A 7,857-nucleotide genomic window follows, 5' to 3' on the forward strand; every position below is an offset into this window, starting at 1 on the left:
CGACCCACATATTTCACATATACTACAGCTTTGCCAAAAAGCCATTCCTAAATTTGTAAGAGAAAGTTTCAACTAAGAAAGGATAAATATACGGTAAACTTTTCCTTAGAATAAATAAATTTTCTACCTAGAAGAATGTGACACTTGCTCAAACTTGCTGAGCAGCTGACATTCATCCCTATCAAGGCAACTGGACAAGCTATATATACTTCTCATTAGATATTAGAGATCAAATAAAAGGAAGCAGGTGAAACCAAAAGGAACATTACAAGAGATCTGTAGAAACACACGTGTCAAACACAAGAGCTCTGTGCGCAACGCCTGTGCAGCAACTGAAGCCGGAGAACACATGTGGCATAAGGATGAGAAATTCTATAGTGAGAGAGAGGGCTCCCAGAAAGCATTTTTTTCTAGTTTTGCAAAATTAGGACTTAAGACTGAAGGAAATTAGTGACATTACATGGAATAAGCCAAAAGTATAAAGCAAAAACATATAATCTTTTAAGAGAACAGAAAAGAATTTTAATGAATTAGTCTTCTAACCCAGATGTCATTTCTGAGTAGTGGGGTTCTTAGGATATGGCTTCCTCTTCTTAGAAAATTGAGGCTGTTCACCACCCCTTCCCTGTCTTAAGCCCAGATGCCATGATGAAAAGCAATTCTTACCTGAGGTTTAAGAATAGATTTGATGATTTCAGGGACAATGGAAAACTGATATCATGAGAACTGAAAAGATGGGAAAATTGGGATTTTGCTCATCAGCTCTATGCCCAATCACAGATGTCTCTGTTCACTTAATTTCCACATAGGAAATGAGAAAAACCTCCCTTAGGATGATAATATGACTCTTCAACTCTTTCTTTCTGAAGATTTAGGATTTTGTTATGCTGTTTTTTTCTTTTCCTCTTAACATTTTACATGTGACTCAATTTGTTAAAACAAATACAGCAATCTTGTTATTTTTTAGGAATATTATTTACTGTAGATGTCTGTTGCAAGCTTCAAGTCATTCACTGTAGGCATAAAATCCATGTTTAAAAAGGAGGAAAAGAGCATTGGTTACCAATTGAAATGATTTTTTAACAATGTATCAAGTTTTCCCTCTGGAGCATTGTCAGTCTTGTTTTCCCTCTTATCTCTTTTCCATCATCCCTCTTTCCCTCCCTCCTTTCTGTCGCTCTTTTCTTTGTTCCTTCTTTTTAAATTTTAATATTTTTTAAATTGAAATATATTTAACATTGTGTAAATTTAAGGTGTACATGTTAATTTCATGCATTTATATATTATACTATGATTGCCGTTGTAGTGATAATTAGCACCTCTATAATGTTAATAATTATAATTTCTTTTTAGTGGTTGAATAATCAAGGTCTAGTCTCTTAGCAAGTTTGATGATTAGAATACAATACTGCTGTCTATGTTCACTATACCGTGCATTAGATCTCTAGGATTTATTTATTACTTGTTGCAAGTTGGTACCCTTGAGTGACCTCTGCCCTACTTTGTGTCAGGCACTGTACAGGGCACAAATGATATCTACCCTGCACTCTGAAACTTCACCCTTAAAGGACTAACAAATAATTGCTTTTGAGTATCTTATACACATGTATTTAAACGTTGTTCTTAGGTGTCCTTAAAGCTACGCAAGGCATATGGACAAGGTGGAAGGGATGGGATAAAGATGGAGCCATTAACCTTGTCCAGGGGCATGAGGTGGGGGGCAGCGGTTAAGGTTTCATAAAAGGGGACTTCTTTGATCTGATTTTTTTTCATTATTTAAAACTTCATAGATAGACTTTGTATGTGAATAGTATTGCTGTTTCTGTTCCTTTCCTAAGAAGGTAAGAATACAGGAAAATTCTTTAGTTATGGAAAGGTTTATATGCTCTAGAAAAGACTTTTCAATTTAATTTTTGTCATTTGGCTTAGCACATTTCACTTTGTATGGCTTAGTTTCTCCATTGTACTAAATTATCTTTGTTAATTATTCTGCATAGAAGCAACAGAGAATCTACAGAGTAGTTCATAGATATTCACAGATGAAAGGACTTAGTTACTGAGAAATACAGTTTAGATCCAGTTAGCAGTATCAGAAAATGAGAAAGAAAATTATGCTAAAATCTAATCTTTTTTTGCTGAGGAAGATTTGCCCTGAGCTAACCTCTGTTGCCAATCTTCCTCTTTTTGCTTGAGGAAGATTAGCTCTGAGGTAACATCCGTGCCAATCTTCCTCTATTTTGTATGTGGGTCACCACCATAGCTTGGCCACCAATGAGTGGTGTAGGTCCATGCCTGGGAACCGAACTTGGGCCGCTGAAGTGAAGCACACTGAACTTAACCACTAGGCCATGGGGGTGGTCCACTAAAATCTAATTTTAAAAGTCTAATGAATAGCTTTTACTGTTTAACTCTTTCTTCATTTCTTTAAAGTCTTTCTTTAAAATCATCTAAGAATTTTATCAATGTTTCTTTGGTTTTTGAAAAAAAGAAAAAATATGGACTCCTATAAAGCTAAAGGACTAAAATGTTGTTCATTATTCAGTGTAAAGAATGATTCTGAGGCATTGTAAAAATAAAACTCCAAACCCTAAGCTTGAAGCCTTCAATTCAATGTTAAAATTTTAATGTATTTTAATATTTAATATTTTCTCCTTTATATATGATTTATTTGCTCTTTTTAAAAGAATTGGCTATAAATAATAGGAATAGGTTTTTGGGCTCTTTATATGTTTCTTTAGTTTTCTCAAGATTCCAGTGAATAGTGTACAAAATAGTGAAGCTATGAGAAAATAGATTCCTGAAAAAAATAGATTCCTTTGCATTCTGTTCGCAGATTATAGGAAAATAGCTATATTGAGAAGTAAAAATGGCATGTGAAAAATAATTTAATTTTTGTCTTATAACTGATTTATGGTAGGATATTATGCACACATATATTAGAGAAATCAGTGTAGGCTTTCAATCATACTTTTATAAATTGTGATAGTACTGCAATTTCAGCATATTGTCTGAATTGGGACTTTGAATAATATACTATATATATTTTTTAAAGATTTTATTTTTTTCCTTTTTCTCCCCAAAGCCCCCCAGTACATAGTTGTATATTCTTTGTTGTGCGTCCTTCTAGTTGTGGCATGTGGGACGCTGCCCCAGCGTGGTTTGATGAGCAGTGCCATATCCGCACCCAGGATTCGAACCAACGAAACACTGGGCCGCCTGCAGCGGAGCGCGTGAACTTAACCACTCGGCCACGGGGCCAGCCCCCAAATATAATATACTATATTTTTAATGTACATCTTCTGAAGAATTGACAAGTGCCATTTAAATGAAACACTTATTCAACATGCCTTTTTCTTCCTTCTTCACTGTCTGGTGGATGCTGAAGTAGACCTACTAAGGGACAGGCCCGAAATGGTCCCCCAGTAATCAAAAAGAATTAAGAAAACAATCATAGTCAAATCTAGATTTTTCTGCTTAATGGAGTCAAAGACATAAATAATTCAAACTATTGGATAATCAAAGACAAATATATATAAAATATTTTGATAGTACTTGAATAAAATTGATTTGGATATAAGTTGTGATGATGACAATGATGGTGGTGGTGACGGTAATGATGATAACTCACACACCGACAGTTTTTTAACCGCCAGGCACTACACTAAAGACTGTGCATGTATTAGCTTATCTATTTCCTCAAAACAGCCCTGTGAGATATATTCTTTTATTATTGGAAGCTTAGAAAGGTTAGTTGACCTGCCAAGGTACCATAGCTAAAAGGCAGTATGTGTAGTCATTAGTGCTGTCTTCTAAATATTTCTGGTTCAATGTATAAGCACATTTAGTATTGTACTTACTTACATACTCAAAGTTAGGTGTGTCGATGTAATTTGCTTTAATAAATTATGAAAGGAGCGACTTGCTTTGGAGAGTAGAGTATTTAATCACAGGAGACCAAAGCAATACTTCCAGTTGGGAACTCTCAGAGCCACTGACAGGTTTGCCAAGCTCTCTTGCTTTTCCTGTGATGACAATGGTTATGTTGAGTTAACAACAGCCTCAGTCCTGGGAAAGAAATCATGACAATGGGGCAGCCAAGAGGGAAAAGCCTCTTGTTTTCAGCCCCTGAGACTTGGGGTTATGCAGCCATATAACCTAAACCATCTTGACAGATAAAGTAGTAGAACCAAGGTGACCTTGGAATTGGTGATAACAACAGAACGGTAAATTAGTACTCTGAGAAACTCCATGAGAATTATTAACCATCTGCCCCTCATGATCTTTTTTAATACAATATATCATGTCAAGCTGATTCATTAGTTTATATCTTGCCTTAGAAATTGGAAACTACAGCAAAGGAATAAGAACTACCTTTATTCCAAGAATACAAGAGTGGCTTATTATACAGATATCTATTAATATAACTAAATATATCAATAAATTCATAAAATAATCTTTATAGATGCTGAAAGTGAATCTAAAAATAGTTGATCACCCATTCTTGAATTTAAATAAAATGAAATCCTCTTATCCTCTAGAAACAAAATAAAACACTCAATATGATAAGGAATAAATACACAGTATATATCAAATTTATTTGAAAAGCTGCAGAATTAGTCCCATCAAAATAAAGATCCTTATTATTAGCATTATTATTTAACATTGTTTTGGGAAGTCTAGCAAATGTCTTAAGAAAAAAATATTGGAAGAATGTGGAAGAGAGTTGGAGAAAATCTATATTTTATTTATATGTTCAGGAAAAGACTTCCTATAAACTTAGTCTGGATTTTCCACTTGTGTGGTATGTCTGGATCATTTTCTCTGGAAAATTAATCTTTAATTTCCCTAGCATCTTGGGAAGAATGTTCTGGAACTTTTAACAGAAGTTTCAGCTGGTAGGCCTGCATAACAGATAGATAGCCAGAGTCTCTAACAGTTGAGAGGAGGCAGGAGGGTACATTGGGCACCATAAGACCCACAGCCTCAGCCGATGAGACTGGCCAAAGAAACTTCTCAGAGGACCTGTCGGGTAATCTTATCAAGTCATGCTGTATCATCAGCTGTGGCCTTGTTATGGAAACGTAAAGGCCAGTTAATCTTGCCTGTCTGCATGTAGTAAGTCATGACATTTTCTTATGTTATTGTAAATCGTATCCTATGTCAGTAGTGTGCACAATTTTCTGTAAATTCTATCCCTGTTCCACTGTGATGGTCACAATATGCTATGATGGTTTACTAGTTTGAAAACCCAAGAGAACAAAATAAAAAATATTGTGATTATCAAGATAGTTTCATGAAGCTAGGTTTAGGGTAACAAAATGATTACAAAAACATCAAAAATTTTTGTATATCCTTCCCACTGAACCAAAACATAAAATATAATGGAAAAATTTGATTCTCAATAGCAGTAAAAATATAAACAGCTTAAGATGTATAAAGTCTGTGCTGGACTACATAAAAAAAACCTGCAAGCCTTTATTCAGGGACATAAAATTTTAATAATAGATTAAAAAGCAGTAGTCTAGGATAGAATACTTCAATATTGTAATCTTAAAAATACTTTCTAAATTAATTTACATATTAGGTGCAATTCCAATAAAATTCCTAAGGTAGCATATAATGTAAATCCTCAAATACTGAAATGAAACAAAGGAAGGGAATTTAAACAACTTTTAGGTCAGAGAGGATATACAAAGTAATTATAGAATATTTGGAAAATGATGATGAAAAGACTATGTAGCAGAACTTATAAGAATGACTGAAATTCTGTGAGTTAGCCTCCATTTGAGAAGTTTTTTTTTTAAATGAACAAAATAACCAAAAAGACAGCAGAAGGAAGAATGCATTAATAGCAGAGATTAGTGGGGAAAGAAACCACATTGGAACTAATAAATACAAAATCTGGTTCACTGAAAAAAAATAATAAAACAGATATATCATTAACCAACTCAAGGAGAAAGAAGCACACATGAAATAATAAATGATAAGAGTAGGAAGTAACCACAGGTACAGAAATTTAAAAGTAATTAAGTTACATATTTTCTCCAATTTATGCAAAGATATTTGAAAATCTGAGTGAAAACATGGAAAATATAATTTACCAAAAGTGACCAGAGAGGAAATAGAAAACTCTAACATTGGTTACCACAAAAGAAATGAAAGAATGTGATTAAAGAGGACCACGCCTCCACAGAACATCAAATCCTTAAAAAATAGATAATCTCAATGTTGTTTAAGCTTTTCTAGAGACAGTGAAACAGAAAGAAAGGGAGTAATTTTTTTACAAAAAAACCCCACAAAATTAATACCTAAACTTGACAAAGTTTTCAGAAAGAAAAAAAATATTTAGACCAGTTTTACTTAGATTATAAACAAGATGATGAACAAGTATATTTTAATCCAGAAAACCATTATTCATTATTATGAATTATTAACATAGATTATTGTTAATAGATCTAAGAGGAAAAAAAACCCATATGTTCCAAGCTCCCTAGAAGCAGAAGAAAGAATTTGATAAAATATAGTATCTATTAATGATAAAGGCTTTTACTAATATAGATAAGATGAATACTTTAAAAATGTTATGTAGAATTCCTACCCAAACGTTAACATCTTTTTTAAATGAGGAAACAATAAAAGTAACAATCCAAGAAGTCCACTATAACCAGTGTTATTTAACATTTTTCTGGAAGTACTAACCACTGATATTAGGCCTGAGTAATAAATCACAAGAAAAATTGGGAACGTAAAGTAACATTTCACATTCAATAATTTGTTATTTTACTTAAAACTGAGAAAATCAAGTAAAAACAATCAGACCACATAAGACAATTTAGCATCTTCATAATATTCACATATATAAAGAGCAAGTAAAGATAATGTAAGAAAAGACCCCTTTGTAACTATAAAAACTTATTAAAATCCTAGAAAGAAGCATGACAAAAAATATTCAAGAGTTTTGTTGAAAATAATAAAGTTAAAACAACTTTTGAGGAATGTAAAATGATTTGATTAAATGATGTCATTTCTTATCATTTGTCTATGGAAGACTCAGCATCATAAAAATATTCCCATATAACTTATATTTCCCATAACTTGAATATATCATAATAAAAATATTAATAGATTTTTTCAGAGAGAACCTAGAAAAGTGATTTTAAAACTTATATGGAAACAAATAGGCAAAACTAACTCAAAGGAGTGTTTGACTTTCACTTAGGAGTTTGGCTTTTCTTTAGTATGTATAAAGCTGCAAGAGAATGTCACTCTTAGAAAAATCTGGATAACCAACAAACCATAGCTTTTCTTAAACTGTTCAAAGAGCTGTAGTCACAAGGGACCCAGGGTACTGAATTCCAAAGTCTAAGAAGCCTCTCAGAAGAAAGGATACACATTTTTTTCACCATTGGTAGAGCACTGAGAGCAGAGTAAGCTACTGTAAAAGTAAGAAGATAGTTAAAAATTTTATACATTTTTAAAGGACAAGTGTTCACAGCTTGTCAGAGAGCCCAAGTACTAGGGGACTCTGCGCTCACTCACGAGCTGGGAGCCCTCCTCCTTAGTGACTCACGGCTACCAACCACAACACAACTAGCTCTTAGACTCATCTCTCAGATGAAGCCAGAGGGAAAGACCAATGTTCTAATTCTGGGGGTGGAATTAAATACAATTTATCTTCATTGAGAAGGGAAGGAAAGAAAACATCCCACCCCTGCTCCCAGGCAAAGGTAGATTACCACAAGAATAGAGTGGAAGGAAAAGCATCCTGTCTGTAGAGAAGAAACAGGAAATGCCTGAGACCTAGGATCCTGCACTTATGCAAAGTAGAAGTCAGTTACTAGTGGAAGAGCAGAAGGA

The sequence above is a fragment of the Equus quagga genome, chromosome 21 (assembly GCF_021613505.1).
Source record: "Equus quagga isolate Etosha38 chromosome 21, UCLA_HA_Equagga_1.0, whole genome shotgun sequence".
In the NCBI taxonomy this organism is placed as follows: Eukaryota; Metazoa; Chordata; class Mammalia; order Perissodactyla; family Equidae; genus Equus; species Equus quagga.